Source organism: Buteo buteo, chromosome 8 (assembly GCF_964188355.1).
Source record: "Buteo buteo chromosome 8, bButBut1.hap1.1, whole genome shotgun sequence".
NCBI classification, from domain to species: Eukaryota; Metazoa; Chordata; class Aves; order Accipitriformes; family Accipitridae; genus Buteo; species Buteo buteo.
Genome location: NC_134178.1, coordinates 14,632,210 through 14,650,417, shown reverse-complemented (window position 1 = coordinate 14,650,417; position 18,208 = coordinate 14,632,210). Strand labels below are relative to the sequence as shown.

Genomic DNA, 18,208 nt, shown 5'->3' with positions numbered 1-18,208 from the left:
TATTTCCACCTTTTAAGCTGAGATAAAAAAAATACTAAACCAGGAAGAAAAAGCAAATGGAACAAGTGTTAGTAATATGTCCTAATTTCTTCAAGGAGGCTGGCTGTGAACTAAAATGACTAGATTAAAGTATCACATATTAGAATTAAAGTATTAGATAAAGGCCATACTCTACTTTTTGGTCTTTGTGGGTATTCCAGAAAAAAAAGATATTAAAAAAATCCCTGTCGCAGATTTAGGCTAGCTGCACCAACGCCGCAACTCCGCTCCGCAATTCCGGGTGGAAAGGAGCCTTTCCTCAGCAACCCGAGGCTCCCTTCACAGAGCACACCCACACCGCGCCTGCCAGACGAGGCAACTTCCTAGTCGGGTTTTCATCGGTTTTGGGGAATATATTTATTTATTTATTGGGGGTGGGGAGATGAGGAGGAGGACCACCGCCGCCGGCCTCCCCCCGGACACACCACACCGCTCCTCCCGCGTGGGAGGGCGGCCTCCAACAACCCCGCAGCCCTCCCGGGGCCTCTCCACACCGCGGGCGGCGCGGGAAGCCCGGCCTGCTCGGCCTCGCCTCGCCTCGGGCGGCCGCAGGGCCCCGCTCCCCCCCCCCCCGCCTCCAGCGCCGCCCGGCCCGGCCGCCGCGGTGCCGGCGCCCCCTGCGGGCCGGGGAAGGCGCCGCGGCAGCCCCGTGGGGCGGCGGTGAGGGCGGGCCGCCCCCTCCCGGGCGCCCACCGTGCGGCAGGGGCGAGGGCGGCCGCTCCCCTCCCCTCCCCCCCAGCGCCGTTACCGGCCTCGCGCCCCGCCCCGGCGTCTCCCCCTCCCCCACGCCCCGGCGCGCCGGGGCCACCCCGGCCCGCAGCGGCGCGGCCGCACCGATACCGTCACACGCCGGAGGGCGGGGGGGGGACAACGGGGGGGGGGGGGGCAGCGGTTACCCAGGCAACCAGGGCCCGCCCTTCACCCGTCGCTCTCTGCCCCGCCCTCCCCACGTCAGCGCCGTCTCCCGCCCGGCCGGGGTGGGGCAGCCGGGCTGCGTGATTGACAGTTGCCATAGAAACAGGCTCGCCCCGTCGCCATTTTGTCAGTTAGCTTTTTTTTTTTTTTTTAAAAAAAACCCCTCTTCCCGCCTGAATCGCGGCTTTTTTTTTTTTTTTTCCCTTCCTCCTCCTCCTTCCCACCTCCGCCCCGAAAGACATTATCGCAGGAGAAAACGAAAGAACACCCTCAAAAAAAAAAACAACCCAAACTGTCCCCCGAGGGTCCGGCGGGGACACGCGAGAAGTTCGTCCCGCGCGGGCGAGGACAGGCGTGAGGCGGCGGCGGCAGCAGCAGCAGCAGCAGCGGAGCGGCGCGGTGCGGGAGGGGAGCGGGGCGGCGCAGCGCCCTGCCGAAGCCGGTTCGTGAGGGAGGGGGAAGGAGGAGCGGGCGGGGAGGGAGGGAGGGGGAGGAGGTAGAGGCTGGCAGGCGGGGGAGGGAGGGAGGGAGCGAGGAGTTCCCGGGGGCTCGGTACGGCGCTGCGCTTCCCCCCCACCCCCTCCTCCTCCTCCTCCTCCTCCTCCTCCTCCTCCTCCTCCCCCCGCCCGCTCGCGCCCGCCCGCCGCTGTCCCCGCGCTGCCTGGCCGGGGCTCAGGCCGCCGCCACCGCCGCCGAGCCGAGCCGAGGTGAGGCCGGGCCCTGCCGTTGCCGCCGCCGGGCGCTGCGCAGGTTTGGAACGCGCGCCATTTTGTGAGCGATAGAAAATCCAGCCCGGCCAGGAAGCGCCGCGGATCCGCCCGCCGGGCCGGGCCGGGCCTCCCCCCCCCCCTCCTCTTCTCTTCGCCGCCCAGAGAGGAAGGCGCGCAGCGGACGGACCCCGCGGCCGGTGCCCCCCGCGCCCCGAGCGGCACCGGCACCGCCGCCAGCCGTGCGGGCCCGAGCGCGGCGGGGCGGCCGGACTGCGGAGCGCACAAGAGGGAGGCGCTGCCGCGCCGGGCCCCTGGCCGAGGCCGGGGGAAGCGCTCTCTCCTCGCCCTGCCTGCGCCCGCCGCCCGAGGGAGGAGGCCTCGACCGGGAGAAGCCGGGCCCGACCGGAGCGGACCGCAGGGCCCGCCGCCGCCCCCGGCACGGGTAAGTGAGACGCCTCGGCCGGTGGCGGGGAGCTGCGCAGCGGGACGAGCTGGTGCCACCTCCCGGCCCGGCGCGGTCGAGGGGGGCGCAGCGCAGGGGGCAGCTCCGCTGCCATCTTAGAGAGAGGAGGTGGGGAGAGCGCAGGGGCCCGCCGAGCCCCGCGCCGGCAGGACCGGGACCCGTACCGGGCTTTGGACCTGGCCTCCTTCCCCGCCCTCCCTACCGCCGCCCCCTTCTGGGGCAGGCCGGGCATGGCCGGGGGGCAGCGGCGGCCGCGGCCTCTGCGGCCCTTTTCCCCTCGGCGGCCGGGAGAGGCTGTCGCTGCCGGGTCGGGAAGCGGAGCGGCGAGGAGGGCCGCCGGACCGGCGATGGAGGAAGGGAGCTCGTCTGGATCCTCTCGCTCTTATGCGCAACGCCCTGCGGTGGGCGGGTGCGAGGTCTCGCCCCGGTCTGGGAGCGGGGAGAGGGAGGCGAGGAGGGCGTCAGGAGCGGAACCGTCAGCAGAGCGGGCACCTGTTGTGGTGGAGGCTTGAGGTGCCCCCACCTGCACCCGTGCGAGGGACTTGTGTGGTAGGTGGGGAAGTTGGAGGCCGATGTCGAAGGAGTACCAGTGCGAGATGACTGTCATCTGGGCGGGGGCTGGGGTGGGGAAGAGGAGAGAGGAGCAGTTGCGAATAGGCGCAGGGAGACACGGGCACCTCTATATTCTAATAACTGGCAGCAGTCTTTTAGGAATTTAGCTTTGTGTCGCTGGAGAAACTGGAGACCTCATCCGATACATAGGGCGCTCCTTCTCCGGAGCGGCATTCCCTTCTGCCGCCACAAAATCAGAAAACGCAATTAAAAGTACTGTAATTTGAAATTTCGAAATTGGTGCATTTTTGAATCTCAGTCAGCTTTGAAGTTTTCAGTTTAGTCTGTCCAAAGACTACGTAGGGGTTCTTTGATCATGTGTCTAGATTGGTGCTGTTACTTAGTTCTCCTATTACTCCACAGTCATCGGGGGAAATAAACATTCATTGTTCTTTAAAATTAACAAAGACAGAATATCTGACTACAAAATAAATCAACAAGCATGTTTTTGACAACCTACTGTTTTAATCTGAATGAGAGTGTGCTGTTAACTTTTGCCAGTAGGTATATGTAGTCACACTGACATGGATATAGTATCATAGGGGGGTCTAGATTAGTAGAAGTTGACTTGTTTTATTATCGTGTTGGTATTTCGTTCTCCTTTCCTTAAGAAAAGGTGTGCGAAGCTGAAGAATACATCGATGATAATCTGGTGATAAATAAGCAAACATTTTGTTTGTAGTAGTATTTAATTATCTGCCTGTAACCAAGCAGAATTTAACTTACCTCATTGGAATAGTCTGTAGCCCTAAAAAGTTTTGGTAAACTTGTTTCTCTTTTTCTCCCCCCCCCCCCCCCCAACCTCTCTAGGTTGGATATTTTTGGAAAATTAATTATACTTTATAGAATTAGAATAATAACACTGAAAATAACTCTGAGTATGAGCTAGTATTTGTTAACTATTATCTACATATATTTGGTGAACTTGGTGTATGTATATATATATAGACTACTTTTGTAGGGAACTCTTCATGTTTTTGGCTTATATGAATTATTTAGAACTAGACTTTTTATTTGCAGTCTGAAGTAGAATATGTGTGTGATGTGTTAAATTTACATTTTCTGCTGTGAATTTAAAATTCTGTCAAAGTTTATGAAGCTTATCGAGTTTAATTAATGGTTTTTGAATATTCTTTGAGTAAAGCAAGTATATTTTGTTCAAAAATGAATAAAGAGCATGGCCTTCTTAAATCAGGGAAAGAGGGCAATTCCTTCTGTTATATAATTGTGTATGCATTTACATATGACAATAGTTTAATATTGTTTCCAGGCAAATAGGTAAGAAAGACAGTTTGTTACATGAGCAGCAATGTTACAGTTCCTGAATCAATACTTGGGTAGATTTAGAACTTGTCATTGGAATCCCCTCCCCCATGTTGGACAGTGACTGCGAAGCCGCAACAAGGATAATTTTACCTAATAGCAGCCAAGAGTTCTCTATTTCAGTGTCAATTTATGGGTAGTATTCTCTTACTTGTGTAAAATAATGAGGTACTCATCAGGAATTTATCAATTTTTCAAGTATGTGGGTTTTGCGTAGACTGGGAATTAACACGTGATGACCATAAATGACTTCTAACAAACTGATTGATAGTTTAAACAAAGTTGAAAAACGTGACTGGTATCTAGTAAAAACTGTATGCCTTGTCTAAGCTTTTAAAGTTACATTTAATTAGGATGTATTTGCGAACATGTATACCACATTTTAAAATCTTATTCTGATAGGGCCTTGTGAAGGAACGTGTCTGGGTTAACTGTGTTATTAGGCTTTGCCTTAAAGGACTTACTGTGATATTTTTGTCATTTTAGTTCAAATTAGTTGGTCAACAACATAAAAAGTCCCTTTTAGTCTATGCTAACATGTTTGAAACTGCACCACCAGGTCCTATGGTAGTATGCGAAAAGACTAGTTAAACGCATGAAAAACTACCTTTATTTGCTATGATAGCATTTTACAGTTTCATCTGAACCGATATGGGTGGTGATTTGAAGACTAAATGTACTCTTACCCAAGAAGCAATTTTGCTGCTATATTTAGATTCTCTTTTCAGCATTCCTCTTAAAACCTCTTTATTTCAGGTGTCTTTAACCCTGGCTGCGGGACTGTAGATTGAAAGTTGTTACAGCTTATGTTTTTGAGTAAGAATTGAAGACCGGTATACGCTTAGTCTTTCCATGGTACTTTTTAATGCCATTTGGAGAACTATTCTCCAAAGTGAAGTAAAAAACTTTCTGATATCTTTGTTTTATGGGAGCATGGGAGACTTGTATAACTTCTGAAATCCTTTTGTAAATAGATCTGTTGTTGTAGAGTAGGATTATTTACAGAGAACTGCTGCTTTTGTCTTTATAACAGAATACAATAGATTGGTTGTTAAGTTTACAGTTTTATCTCTTTTATTTTTAGTATGAGTTTGGTAAGAAACATCCTTTTTTTAAATTTATGTAATAACTTTTTTGCTAATCAGACTTCAAGAAGTCTAAAAGACTTGATATGTTTATGCAGTGAGACTTCTTTTTTGCTCTAAGACTATTTGAAATAATATAAAAAACCCTTCTGAGCAAATGTGCCTTTCTTGTAAGCTTAAGAATGGAGGAAAAAAAGTAAACATTCTGAGAAGGGGAATACTCTCCTTTTCCTTCCACACCTCCATGGGTCCTTCAAGATGAGACTTATGGGAACTGTAGTCTATTGATGGTTTAAAAACACTGGAGAAACTTTTGATAATTAGAAGCAATTGTAACTTCGAGAAAAACATATTCTGTATGTACAGTTATCTAGTACTCTCTCTTTGAGGTGACATAATATACCAATAGAATTGCGGTGATCTAATCGTTCGTTGCGTGGAACAATTAATATAAAAGTTTGTAATTGATATCCACTGGTTATCTTTTTCCTTTATGGGGAGGGAAGGTAAAATTCTGTGTTTGATTCTGTTTTATCCAAGTGTGACTGCAAAAATAACTCAACTGCTTTTGCTAATACAAATGTATTTCATTACCTTAGAATAGGTCTCAAGTTCACACTTACGCCAGCTTTATCTGCAGTTTAGCTCCATTTCCCCTAATACATACATGAGTCTTGTCCAGTGTCTGTGGGTGCTTAATTATGGTTTACTTGTCTGAGAGCACAGATAAAAAAGGGGCTTCTCTCTGACTAGAAAGCACATAGTGATGAGACAGGCTAAATCCCATTGTCTTCATAAAGTTTCCTTTCCCCTCTCTCGCTTCCCCCCCCTTTTTTTCCCCTTCCCCTCCCCAATCTCTAAAGGATAGGTGAGTTTTTCCACAGTTGAAAAGGTTGGAGATAGGGTGGCTTCACATGAAGGGTAGTGACGTTATCATATCCTCATTCATTCCAAAATGTCCTGTCCATAGGATTTGCAAGGAGCATACCCACTGAAGGGGTAGGGAAATGTGGAAGATAGTTCCCACTCAGCTCTGCTTACATCCCTACAGTGTGAATTCTCTGGAGCCTCTGAAGTCTAGATGGTTGCTATTTCAGTTACCCTGTATGAAGACATAATCAGTTTAATTTCAGCTCTGAATATAGCATTGCTTAAAAGCAGTGAAAATGTTTCTGTAATTAAAATGCCATAAGCTAGCACTTATTTGTAAACATACTCCTTGCAAAGTTTCCAGGGTCTTAGTAGCACTAAATACCTGAAAGTGAAACTGCGTAAATGAAAGTGAAATTAACTCCATTAAGTGTCAGTTTTGTTCCAGCTGTGAGAAACCAAGCTTTCAATTTATGTGTTACGTAAAGCTCCAAACCCTCCTATTCCCCCCCCTCCCCTTTTTCTTTTCCTCCAGAGGCAAATAAAAATGTGTTTTGAGTCAGTTAAAGGAATAGTTAATAACATACTAATACATCTATGTGTTGAAAAGTTTCCTCTTTCTTTTTAATAACAGTTTGGATGGTGAAATGAGAGGAGTGGAAGTGTACAGGTTGATTTCTGATGGCAGAGTTATTCTTTCAAAACATGATTGAAAAAATTTGGAGTGAATTTCAATGAGTTACTGAAAAAAATCAGACTAGTAGAATGAGTAGTTGGCACAGTCGTAGTTAAATACATTTTAATGTTTCACTGACAAGTTCAATTTAATCTTTTAAACCCTAGTGTCCTGAAAACCTTTTGTTCATTGGGTTTTGGCTTCCTGGCTTCAAACGCAGGTAGTTAATGTTTTTGTTCATTCAAAATCCTGTTTACCTATATGTGGTCAAATCTTAATTTGTGTTCCTGTGAACTATGTAAATTGCTAGTAACTTCTCATTTACTTTGCCAGTGGACCTGTCGCTGAGGAGCCAATTGGAGCATAGCGCATCGCCTTCCTTTGTAGAGGAAATAGTTTTGTGTCCATGCTATCGGTTTAGTGTTTAAACTGAAGGAAGGGGTAAAAAGAGGAAAAAAATATTGTCAGGTAGGGAAGTTAATGTGTTAGTACTTACTAAGTTCTGTATTTTCCTGAACGCTATGAATTTCCTTACGATGATCTCTGGTCTGTCCAGTTGTAACTACAGCTTTTTTTCCTACTTACAGATGTATAACCATATATATTCTTGGTTTTTAAACACAGTTTTAACAGGACTTATATGTGAAATACATACAGGGTGTGGGTGTGATTACAGACAAATCAGTTTCTAATACACTCTTTCAAAATCTGACTGATAGTGGAAGCTCGGTAACTTTCCTGGATCGTGTCTGATTCTGGCTTCTTTGTCGTTATTCTTTCTAACTTGTGCCTAAGTAGGCATTAATTTAATGGTATGCCAAAAATTGCAAGTTAGTGTTTGAAATATATTGATGTCTTTGTTCATGTTACAAGAAGTGATTGTTGCATGAAGATCTTGGCAGTTTCTCTTTCTGTAGAAGTTACTCATAAATACTAAAAATACTGGGTCATAGTTGTGAAATAACACAGCTGAATGTATATTTTTCACCACAATCTGATGTTCATAAACTTAGAATTCTGTGTTCTTGTATTTAGGGTGACTTTCCTGTCAGTGTCATAGTATGCCTTCAGAAGTTAAGATTTTTATGGCAGGCCCTGTGTAGGAAAATGAGCATTACTGCAAATGCTGAACGTGTACATGATTGCACATATCTGTCTATGTCTTCCCACTGAAATCAGATTTTTGCTGAAGTCAAGTTCTATATATGCTATGGCTACAAACTTATATTACACTTTCCTCCCAAATCAGAAGCACTAGTAGGTGCAGTTCTGGGGAGAGGTCAGTTAACTATGCAGTTACTACAGCTTCATTTTGAATGTCGCTTGTATCTTCTCAAACTTTTCCTGATGGTTTATTATTTTTAATACACACAGTGTTTTACAAACTTAGTTTCTAAGTGAATTAATGTCTTCTGTGAACTATGTCTACTAGAGACAGCATCATAAATGATTCATTTATGTTGAAGGCTGAGTGGAAAGAGTATATATGATACTGTGTTATAAACCATAGTTGAAGTTTGCATTATAAGGGCATAGTTAAAAATTGCTTGGTTTTGCATTGCTATACTACTTGGAGACCTTAGCTGGGATCTAATTTCCATTTTGTTTTGTACTGTACAACATGAAGTATTATTTCTTTCTCTGTTTAATCAGGATTTCATGACTTTGAGATGCATACTCATTCATTCCTAATGTTCTTCTATGTAGCATTTTTGTTACAGCATTGTGTAAACGCATATGTGTGCTTTGTTTTTTCTTCTGGTAAATAAAAAGGGTTGTAAGTTACTGTAATTTGATAGTCTGTTGTACAAAAGCTTAATGGTAGAAGGTCTAAAAACTAATAATCTGGAGGTGTGAGTGGAAATCATTAATGATATCTGATGTGGTCCTTACAAGAGGGTTTATCTTCTGTATTTGTAAGATTTGTTTGGGGATATTTTCACCTGTGTATACTACACAGGGTGCAATCATGATTTGCAATTCAGAGTGTCCATATGAGTCTAGTTTTAGTCTTTTTACCCATCAAAACATTCATTTACGTATCTCTATGGAGTTAAATTAACCAGAGTCATGTTCACAGCATGGACATTTTAAAACTTTATGAGCTTAGTTTTGAAACCTTCAGAAACCCAGTTGCACATGTGGAAACAGATTGTTGGAATACAAGTACTTGGCTACCTTACCTTAGTGGTTAAGGATAACACTGACAACTTTTGTTGTCATTGTTAAATTGGGGTTGGCTTTGCTTCATGTGATGGGGACTAGAAACTTACATAATACTTTTCTCATGTAAGGAACCATTAGAATTGGAGACAGTTTCTAAATGTGGATTTGAAGGTAATACCTAGTGCCCCTTTACTTAATTTGCATACTGCCACACAATTGCAGTAAACCAAAATACAAGTTTTTGCTCAAATATTTCTGTCTCCTTTCTTACAGAAGTTAATAAAGGAAGGAAAACATGTTGGCCAAGTCATTTGTTGTATCTCGAGTTCTCTGTTTGAAAGTATAGTTTAAAAAAAAATAGGTTTTTTTTCCTCTTCTTATAATGCAAAGAAATGTTTCTATACCTGCATAAAGCAGGTATATCATCCTGGTTTTCTGCTAGATGTTCTTAACCAGCATCCAGTTATTTCAAGAAATGAGAAAACAAGTTCTGCCTATAGTTCACAAGGTTCAAGTATCACCTTTTGAAATCATTCTCTCTTCTGCACAATTTATAAAAATGCTGCTTCTCTAATTGAACGGAGATATTTTAAAACATGTTTGTTTCAGTTTAGCTACTGTTCTAATGAAAGTGAAATAGTAAAATATATACAGTGATACACAGGGACCTTCAGCTCAGTGTTTTGCATGTGAAAGAAAAGAATGTACGTATGTGACAAACTGACATTTTTAAGAGGTCTTCTGAAGCTCTGCTGGTGTATGCATGTGGTGCTTTGAATTTGGAAACATTACAGATGATGAGTGACCTATGATCAGTCTGTACCCATGATTTGTGTGCCTATAGACTACCAATATTTCTAAATGTTTATTAAACAACTTTCTAAAAGTTTATTAAAAAACATTTTGAGATAAAGGAAACACCAAATTGGAGTAGTTCATGTCATTAAATATTTTCCTAGTTCTGAGAAGTTCATGGCAGACTTACATTCTGAAGCATAGGAGTTTGTGTTCTGTTTGTTTGTTTTTTCTCTTTCCTCTCACCCTTTCCCCCCCTTCTGTCCAATGTAATAATTTCTAGCTCCTAATAAAAATTTTTTTCTCCCCCCCCCCCCCCCCCCCATCAGGGACATGTTGTGATTGAGATCAGTAAATAATTTTTTGTGTGTGTGAGAAAGATTTCCTTGGCCTTAGTTTAAATTTGTTGCCCTTTAGTGTTTATTTCCAAAGTCTGTTAAGAGAGAAGGGGGACTTAATTGACCTTCCTGATCTCATTGATCATTTTGTATGTCTTTATCACTAATTTTTTTTTTTTTTTACTTCAAAACTGTCATCTTAGGCCTACATAGCTAAAACAGTATTTTGTCATACTATTGGCATCACTCTTTTGTAAAGATTTTGAGTCTTGTAGTTCCTATCTAATTTTATTGAAATGTGAGAATATACAATTATTGCTATACAAGAGTTTGAATATGGGATGAAGAGTTTAATTTTTAGACTTCCATATTTGAAAAATTTTCCTTTGGTATTTTCTGATCTAGGATTCTTTATATGCTTTGCTTTCATTGTCTTTCTCTGGACTACTGCTACTTTAAAAAAAAAAATCTTAATTTTAATCTCTGTATGTAAAAGCAAAGTTTTGTTTGCATAAAACAAAACAATCTGAGATCTGTGGTTTGAGGTGAGGTGGAAGCTCAAGATACATTTTTAGCAAGGCTACAGTGGGCCCGGAATACTATCGAAGTTATGTGTTAGTCATTATGTATATTCTGAAACCTGTGAGCTCCGAACTTGACAGTGCAAGTTTATTTATGTATTTGAGGAAACAGGTATGCATTATATTCCATATGTTGTAAGCATGGTCTGTTGCCTTTTATTTTAATCTTGAGAACCTTTGTAGAGTTGCATTTGACTTCATTAGTTAGTTCCATAAAAATTCCCAAACTAAGTCAAACACTGACAAAATGGGAAAATTATCTCTCATTTTTTTGGTGGTCTGAACTATCTTTCATCATGCAGTAAATATTTTTATTTTTTTTTTTAGATACAGGTTCTTAATAATTGCACACTGTCTAGACCTTGCACTTGGTCTCGGGTTTGTGACTTTCTCATAGGCTCATGCACAGATGTACCACTTTAGTTTCTTAATCTAGCAAAAGCTAACATCCTCTTCCAGCATCTTGTGGAAGAGAAATGTTTTTCAGTGATTAGGATCTAATGTACAGAAAAAACCCTCCACCAAACCTAGAAATGTTTATGTATCTTGCTTATTAGCAGCCTAACCTAAGGCACTAAGTTCCTGGTTTTTTGGGGTGGGGAGAGGAGTTTCAGAGATTTTAGGCATTTTGTATAGCACTTAACTTCATGTTGCTTTCCATACAGCAGTTTTTGCTTTGCTAACAACAGAAAAATACGTGTTACTAAGCTGCTTTTTAGCAAGAGGAATGAAAGCAAAAAGGTAAAGTGACTTGCTCAAAGTTACACAGTGATGAAATGGGTGGAGCTGAGGTTAAGGGGTTTTGTGTCTTATGTCTTCATAGCAGGATGCTATGTATTTGCAGTTGCATTTGACTTGAGTTTATTTTCCTTGTGCTTTGTAACTCAGAGAAGCAGTCTCTTAAGGTTGGAGAGTGACTCAGCATATCCAGATAGAGGTCTGCTCAAGGATTTTAGGATTTGGTTAGAAATTTGGGGGAATTAGGGTTTGAACTCATTTTTCCCAAAGGGAATTTGCTTGCCTTTAAAAAAAATGAATTTGTTTTTTACTTGCAGTCTCTTTCTCCATTTGATACGCATACCTCAATTTTGGGAAGAACTGATGGAGTATTTCAGTAAAAAGTATCATTTATGGTATAGTTGGTATTTACTGTATAGCTTTGTTTTCTATGTGCTATCCTTCTGATGTATGTGATAAGCATCTGTTCAATGAATAAAATAACATTTGACTGTGTAAGTAAAGATTGTGTTGCAAAATACATAAAAGAGACAGAATTGCGTATCAGGCTTGCCTTAAACATTTCTTAACTTAGTCTGTGATTTTATGACATTTATAAAAGTTTTTTTCACATGGAAGGAGAAGGAGTCATGTGTGGTATTTGCCCAGTTCGTATGATTGAAACATCTCCATCTTATTAGTACAGAAGCTCCCAGCTCTCCTACCTGATCTGGCAGGGCCGAGTTCTCAATCTTATGGGTCAGCCACTTGAGAGTGAACAGGTCAGGGAACAATGGGTTACCTGTGCAAGTGTAGACTGGGTGCGTAAACCACACTTTGTATGCTTGGGTTTGGTTGGCTTTCATGAGGGAAAATTGTCTAAAGGTCTTAAACGTGACTCTTCTACAATAATAATCTGTGTTCTGGTTTCAGCTGATCGAACTTGTCACAGAGTGTTTAGACACTGGTGGGTAGTAGTGGCAGCGAAGGCAAGCAAAGGGACAGAAGCTGATGAGTAAAGACTGAAACTATTGGTCTTCTACTACTATACCTTCTTAAATTTGGGGGAAATTTGAGAAGACTTCATTACCTTTTTTTCATCCAGATCAATTCCATCTTCTAGCATGAGATAAGACCGTAGGCTGGTACATAGTTTCAGTCCTGAAAGAATGCTGAAGGGTGGCACAGCAAAGAACAGTATATTCAGAGAAAAACAGAAGCAAGTTTGATTTTCTACCCGCTTTTCTTCTACCGTAAACCATTTTCTCCTTCCACACACCCAAATCTGTATATGTTTTCCTGGGGCCAGTGAAAATTACCTTGCTCTCCCCAAAACTGTACCTATGCCAAATTTGAAATGATCAATAAAAATGAAGCAAAAAGATGCAAAGCAACAACTCTTTGTTTTCACGTCTCATCTACCAGGGGTGTGGGACATGCACAGTATTTAATCTGATGATGTTATATGTGTTTGTTTTACAGCGCAAGTATTAGCAAACTGATGTGAAGTTCATGCTGCAAGATGTAGAGGCACTGAAGCACTTTGAGGGAAATTGTTGAAAGAGTTGTTTTAAGGCAAAATGTGCAACAAGGAGTTCTTTGAAGGCAATTACCGCTTAAGCAGCTCCCCTTCTCTCCAGATTCTGGCTGCTTGTTCCCACCTGCTTTGTGTTGGCACAGCTGTTTGTAAGACCAACCAGTGAATCAGACTTGGAAACTGAGTTGGCTGAAATATATAATTTTATATATATAACATTTGGGTGTGTGGGGGGGTGGAGAATCGGGTTACTTTTCGGTCAGATCGGTTCCCAGACCCGGTACACTGTGTTGCTGCTCTGACATTTGACAAGATAATGGAATGGTTTGTGTGGGTGGACAGGAGCAGGGTGCCTAGAAGAGGCAGGGGTTGGTTAACTGGCTCTGATAGCACTGTTACTTAATGGAGAACATAATTCTGAGGAATTTTTGCCACCCCTCCTGTAGTAAATCACTCTCCTGTCAGTCTCTCTCTTTCTGTATGCCCCCCCCCCCCGCCTCTGTCAGACATCTGCTTGCTATCTCAAACTTCCATGCTTATTCCCTCTCTAATGTTCCCACTCTGATGCTGTCCTGCTTGTGTGCACTCTTAACACGTGCTACCATAGTCTTACGTGATAGTAAGTTCTCTCTCTAACTCTCGTGCTTGCTGTCTAACTCTTCTAATTCTGATGCATCTGTTTTCTTGCACTCTTTTCACTTCTGGTCTTCCTCTAGTTATTCCTCACTCTCGCTCACTCCTTTTTACAATTTTCTAACTTCTGCTCATGCCCTTTTTCTCCCATGTCCTTTCTAGTCTAGTGCTCAGTCTCTCAAGTGCCTCTTTTTTGTCATTTGCTGTCTCTTGCTTGCTCAGTGTTTTGTCCTGCTTGTTTTTTCTCACTTGTTCTTGCTTTCTCTTCCCCCCATAAGAACAGGGCTTTTGAGGAGAAAAAAAAGTAAATCCATGTTTTAAAGACTAAAACCTCTTAAGAAACCCAGAGTTTTTAATTTTCTGTTTTTTTTCCCCAAACATTACCACAAAAGAATACAATATATAGATTTCGTTAATCTCATGTACTTCTGAAACTTTTACTTGAATTCTGTATTGCCTTAAGATAGATATGCGCACACAAAATATATATTGTTCCAGTTTTGACAAACTGCAAGGTGAAGTTTCTAAAGTTAATGTTCTAATGAAAGGTATTTTTCAGCTGTCTTTATATATAAGATGTGAGCATAGGTTATTGATACTAGAAGCTAAATTGCAGAGTAAAGATGCTTAGTTTTCTTCTTCCTGCTATACAAAGGAGACATGAAAAAATGTTTCTCTTGATAGCCTTGTTTTAACATAACCACCAGCTGGCCTGGTTATGTTAAAAAACAAACAACTCTTTTGGAAATTCCATGCTTGCTCGTCCTCTTAAATAAGTGACCAGAGCTGCTGGGATTATGCTGTTGTTTCACTTCCACGTATTCAGATACCTAATATTTTTGTTCAAGTTACTTAAATTTGGTTGATAATTATTTAACTGTTAGTTGGAAAAGTAGACAGGAGTGCTTATTCTTTAATATCTGAATCCCTCCATGTTTTAATATCCATCCACATTTTAATAATCCAAAATGACTTGAAATAAAAATGTGGAAGATTGGACAATATACTTGCTCTTTGTAGCAGGAGAAAAGCAACGGAATTTTTCTGCCCATCTCCTTTGCTTATCTGAGCCTTTGGATAGACTGTGGGCAGGAGCACCTTAAGTACCTTGCAAGGCTTGCTTTCTCCATGCAAAATGTGATGGACAACATCTTACTTTTGCATTTTTATATGAGAGTGCACTTAAATATATCACTCTCTGAGCCTGCAGGTTTGTTTTTTTTTTTTTTTTAGGCCAGCTGTTCTAGGTCATGTTATGAAGCAGCCTGCTATCAGGATGTACATGCTAGTAGGGCAAACACTATTCTAAATTACAACAGTTGTCTTTGGAGGTGTTCAGTTGGTTCCTTCTTGGTTAGTAAATAAAAGTATTAACTCATAAATGCTGTATCCCTTCAGTGGCTTGTCTCATTTTTTAAAATTTTTTGTTTTAAATCCCATCCATCTACTCTTGTGCTTTGGGTCTTGTTCCAGTCCACTCTTCAGTAAACTTTGTTCATCATGCTTGTTTTATGCATGTTTTTTTTCATGGCTAAGGACTTTTGGCTTGTGATAAACAATGTGGCGTTGCACAGTTTCTAGGAGTAGTTGAGGTTCCTTAGTCAAATAATGGTTTAGCTGCTTTGATGTTTAGTGCCTGTCTTTCCCCCTTCCCATCCCCTTCTTCAGCAATCCACTGCAATTTTCATAAAGCCTTGTTTCTCTTTTTCTCTAACTTGCTTTGGGTTGACTATTTTGCATTTCAGAACTTCCCGCTTTGGCTGTCTTTGTTGCCCTTCAGGTTGTCATCCATCTCCTTGACACCTTCAGGAAAGGGAGGAAGACTGCTCAGTGTTTTCAGGCAGTGTCTGTGGCAGATATAATCTGTACAGGTTAGCATGTCTCTTGCTCTTTTCTAAACACAGAGGCACCATGAAGAACGTCTTCATGCTTTCTAGTAATTCCTGTAAATCCAGTATGAAGCTAACTTGAAATATTTTGAATAAAAATCTCACTGAGCAAAAAAGGGAGAGTAGGCCTTGGCTGCTAGATCCATGTGAGGATCCATCTTCCCTCAGATAGATTCAGTGTAGCACCACTGAACTCCACAGAGGTCTCTTTCTCTTGAGCTCTGAAGCTAGTAAGTCTCCTTTATGTTCAGTTCAAGTAAAGTGTCAAATTAGCAGTGTGGATGGAGTTCTGGCTTACTTCCAAAGGTGGTGCTTTCTTATTTAAAAAAAAAAAGTGTTGGGAAGAGGGAAGTTCCCATTTTGAAGCTATTAAATGTGATTTTGCTTCTTCTAACTTATATGGTGAAGGAAGGTGTCAGTGTAGTGTATGGTGTTATGAATTGGGACAGAGTTCTCTGTTGTGACCATCTTGATGACTACATTGTCATGTTCAGTGTTTCCTTTTTGCCTTGCGCCGGAAGCTGGTTGTCTGAAGGGCTATAGAGATGAGTCTGTTAGACTGTAGTCGGTCCATTTGCTGCACCTGGTATGAGCTCTGAATCTTGCTTTTCTTACCTTTTTTGCTATGCCCCTGTGATTTCATACATTGCTCTGCTCTTTCAGATGTCCCTAGAAAAATTGTATTCTTCTAAGGATACCTCTGCTGGCATCATCCACAGAGCGTGTCAGATCACACTCATGACCTTCTTGTTGAGCTCTTTCACAACATGGGGAAAAGAGCAGGTCTATGTCAAAAGTTACCTTCTTAAAAGCACAGCACATCATTACATGAAATACACCAGTTCAGTAATATTAATAGAAAATTAAAGAAAAAATCTGCTGGAAAAGTGGCTTTGTTTTTAGAGTCTTTCCATCTAGTGAGCTGTTGTTGGTAGTCTGCGAGGACTTCAGTGGGACACTAAAGATTTTCTTTCCTTTTTGTTTCCTGTATACCTCAGATGTGTTGATCCTAAGTACTGTTTGGAGGTCTGTAAGGTCAGGATTTAAAAGCCTCTTTTTTTTTTATTTGTCCTCATTTCCTTCCTGCAACCTGCCTTATTAAAATCATTTTAGGAATTTTTATCAGCAAAAAAAATGCTGCAGGAAACCAAACTCCTCTGGTCAGAAGCCTAGCAACTTCTGATGCTGGCAGAGATACTATTAAATAATCAGAAAGTTGTATAATCGTAGCATGTCCTAGAACTACTTTAATGGATAATTTTGCCAAAGTTTTAGTGCAATGTCGTCGTCTTGAAAAATTACAAGTAACTCAGCATTAGATTGATCAGTTTATACCCAATATTCGGATGCTGGACTTGGTGAAGTTCATATAAACTATCTCAAAGGTTCAACTTTTTCTATTTGGCCTCATAAAAGTCTAGTTAGACAAAATTAATCTGAAAGGCCTCTGTTAGAATTTTCCTGGGCTTTTATCTCGAGAGATGTCTTTTAGACTTTTGTCTTATGACTACCATCAGAGAATATTCAAAAATGAATCCCATACATCTCCATAGTGACTGTAGTCAAAAAGGGATTCAAAACAACACTATCCCAAGTTGACAGACTAAGCTTGAACTGCACATTCAGGACCATAATATAACACAGTTATTTAAAAAAAAAATTGTCCTGAGTTCTTTAAAATCTTCAGTACATCAAAAAAAAAAGACATATTTATTCAAATAATTTGGCATCATCTGTGCGTGTGAGAAAGCCAGTAAGCAAACCTGAAAAAAGTTGGTTTTCTTTTGGGTCAATTAGTGCTAGAGCAGTGAGGATTGGGAAGGGGAGGAATGTGGGCAGAACAGTCTCCCCCCTCCTTGGCCATTGTTTTTTTTTGTTTTTTTTGTTTTTTTTTTTAGCAGCAAATTGTTAGATTGGCTTAGCAATCATGTGCTACTTCATCCTTCGCCTTAACCTTCTTTTTCTGTTCCCTGAAAGCAAACTCTCATATTTGTTGTAGGCTAAAAGGGTATGTGTGTGTAGGTAGGCATATATGTGGTCAGTTACTGAGGATAAGCTGACAGAAGGTAACTTGTAAAGGTGGTTGTGAATTTGAACTCGTAGCTGTCAAATTCGGATTGAGTTACATTATGGCAAGGTATCTGCAACCTCTTGTCAGATTCATAAAATCTTTTCCACACCATAAATTCATTGTCTTCTGTATTGATAAGCAGGAGATAATGCAGTTTTAATGGTGATTGACAATCCATTCCACTTGATGAAAATGTTACGGTTTCTTGGTCTTTGAAGGCTTTCAAATACTTAGAAGTTTTTGTGGGGTATTCCATACATTGATGAAGGCTTGATGAGGAATTACTGGATGAAATTCTAAAGTTATGTAGAAGGTCATATTAGATTATGATGAGTACGTTCTGGGCTTAATGGTGTGGGTTTTTTGGTCTAGTGTTGTGTAGTGTTTTTTGTTTTTTTTTTTTTAACTTACAGCAGAAAAAGCAATGATTTTAGCTGGCAGAACAAGTGTTCTAGAGTCTCCAGTGAGCTATCTGTAACCATATTTTATAGAGGTATAGAGCTGTCATGAATGTTTGATGAAATCTCTATTAAATGTGATAATAAATATACCCCAGTAAAGCTTTTGTTGGTTGATGTGTACCCACTGTCTGTATTGGCTCTTCTCCCTGTGTGTGCATGCATCTACATGCATATATGACTTGAATAGGGTGTTTGAATTCTTCTTAATGGATTATAATACCATTTAAAACTCAGCAAAATTTTGCAGCCTACTACCTCTGCAGTAGTATCTTGGTACATCTTGGGCTATACCAAGATTTGCTTCAATATTATGCTTAACAGCAGGGA

The 18,208-nt window shown here is 41.6% G+C and overlaps 1 protein-coding gene across 2 annotated transcripts in view; it reads left to right on the top strand.

Moving 5' to 3' along the window:
• The first annotated feature begins 860 nt into the window (after positions 1-860).
• The window catches only part of DYRK1A (dual specificity tyrosine phosphorylation regulated kinase 1A), an 86,551-nt gene continuing 69,203 nt past the window's right edge, over positions 861-18,208 (top strand). Inside the window, exon 1 of one of the 2 annotated variants that reach the window (XM_075033702.1) lies at positions 861-1,396. The gene's annotated coding sequence lies outside the window, so the exon portion shown is untranslated. Of the gene's footprint in view, positions 1,397-1,607; positions 2,107-18,208 lie in introns of those variants that run through there. The other variant, XM_075033701.1, reaches the window with a different exon arrangement.